This window comes from Petromyzon marinus, unplaced genomic scaffold (assembly GCF_048934315.1).
Source record: "Petromyzon marinus isolate PM22_M1 ecotype Great Lakes invasive population unplaced genomic scaffold, UKy_Petmar_22M1.pri1.0 PM_G_Scaffold_28, whole genome shotgun sequence".
Lineage (NCBI taxonomy): Eukaryota > Metazoa > Chordata > Hyperoartia > Petromyzontiformes > Petromyzontidae > Petromyzon > Petromyzon marinus.
In genome coordinates, this window is record NW_027422850.1 from 1,772,501 (window position 1) to 1,775,000 (window position 2,500).

The following is a 2,500-nucleotide window of genomic DNA, read 5'->3' on the forward strand; positions in this document are numbered from 1 at the left end:
ACCCCGTGATACGCTAGAAATTGGCGGGGATGTGTCTCTTGTGGCTCACGGGGCTGTTCGGGTCGCACAGAAATCCCTGGGAATGGGAAAACGGGTCATTTTCGTGTTGCCACATTGCGTACGAACCGCATGAAACTTCCAGAGGCATTTGCAGCAGGAATGCATGTGCACTCAAAAACTTCTATATGTTTCACGGATAGACCCCGTGAAACGCTAGAAATTGGCGGGGATGTGTCTCTTGTGGCTCACGGGGCTGTTAGGGTGGCACAGAACTCCCTCGGAATGGGAAAAGGGGTCATTTTCGTGTTGCCACATTGCATAGGAACGCCATGAAACTTCCAGAGGCATTTGCAGCAGAAAGGCACGTGCACTCAAAAATTTTAATATTTTTCACGCATAGACCCCGTCAAACGCTAGAAGTTGGCGGGGATGTCTCTCTTGTGGCTCACGGGGCTGTTAGGGTCGCACAGAAATGCCTCGGAATGGGAAAACGGGTCATTTTTGTGTGGCCACATTGCATAGGAACGGCATGAAACTTCCAGAGGCATTTGCAGCAGGAATGCATGTGCACTCAAAAACGTCTATATTTTTCACGGATAGACCCCGTGAAACGCTATAAATTGGCGGGGATGTCTCTCTTGTGGCTCACGGGGCTGTTAGGGTGGCACAGAAATCCCTCGGAATGGGAAAACGGGTCATTTTCGTGTCGCCACATTGCATGCGAACCGCATGCAACTTCCAGAGGCATTTGCAGCAGAAATGCATGTGCAGTCAAAAAAAAATTGATATTTTTCACGGATAGACCCCGTGAAACGCTAGAAATTGGCGGGGATGTGTCTCTTGTGGCTCACGGGGCTGTTCGGGTCGCACAGAAATCCCTGGGAATGGGAAAACGGGTCATTTTCGTGTTGCCACATTGCGTACGAACCGCATGAAACTTCCAGAGGCATTTGCAGCAGGAATGCATGTGCACTCAAAAACTTCTATATGTTTCACGGATAGACCCCGTGAAACGCTAGAAATTGGCGGGGATGTGTCTCTTGTGGCTCACGGGGCTGTTAGGGTGGCACAGAACTCCCTCGGAATGGGAAAAGGGGTCATTTTCGTGTTGCCACATTGCATAGGAACGCCATGAAACTTCCAGAGGCATTTGCAGCAGAAAGGCACGTGCACTCAAAAATTTTAATATTTTTCACGCATAGACCCCGTCAAACGCTAGAAGTTGGCGGGGATGTCTCTCTTGTGGCTCACGGGGCTGTTAGGGTCGCACAGAAATGCCTCGGAATGGGAAAACGGGTCATTTTTGTGTGGCCACATTGCATAGGAACGGCATGAAACTTCCAGAGGCATTTGCAGCAGGAATGCATGTGCACTCAAAAACGTCTATATTTTTCACGGATAGACCCCGTGAAACGCTATAAATTGGCGGGGATGTCTCTCTTGTGGCTCACGGGCGCTGTTAGTTAGGGTCGCACAGAAATCCCTCGGAATGGGAAAAGGGGTCATTTTCGTGTTGCCACATTGCGTACGAACGGCATGAAACTTCCAGAGGCATCTGCAGCAGAAATGCATGTGCACTCAAAAACGTCTATATTTTTCACGGATAGACCCCGTGAAACGCTAGAAATTGGCGGGGATGTGTCTCTTGTGGCTCACGGGGCTGTTAGGGTCGCACAGAAATCCCTCGGAATGGGAAAACGGGTCATTTTCGTGTTGCCACAATTGGCATACGAACGGCATGAAACTTCCAGAGGCATTTGCAGCAGAAATGCATGTGCACTCAAAAACGTGAATATTTTTTCACGGATAGACCCCGTCAAACGCTCGAATTTGGCGGGGATGTTTCTCTTGTGGGTCACGGGGCTGTTCGGCTCGCACAGAACTCCCTTGGTCCACCTGATTCGTGCATACAGGCAGCAACTAAAACTCTGTAAACCTGCTGTGAGGACATCTAAACAGTGGACCAGTGAGGCTGTGGAAGATTTGCGGGCGTGCTTAGACTGTACTGACTGGGATATGTTCACGACTGCTACCAATAGTCTGGATGAACTCACAGAGGCTGTGTACATCAGCTTCTGTGAGGACTGCTGTATCCCAACACGTACCAGGGTGAACTTTAACAACAACAAGCCCTGGTTCTCAGCAAAGCTCAAAAGGTTGAGGTTGGAGAAGGAGGAAGCGTTTAGGAGTGGGGATAGAGACAGATTCAAGGAGTCGAAGAACAGGTTTAGCAAAGCGGTGAGAGAGGCTAAACGACTGTACTCAGAGACACTAAAACACCAGTTCTCTACTAACGACGCTGCTTCTGTCTGCCAAAGGGCTCAGGCACATCACCAACTACAAACCCAGAGCGCCCCACACCACTAACGACTCCCGCCTAGCCAACGACCTGAACGAGTTCTACCGTAGATTTGAAAGACAATTGGACTGTCCTGAACCACCCCTTCCCACCCAAGAGGCCCCATCCCCCACCCATACTACAGAAACGACTCTCTCCTTT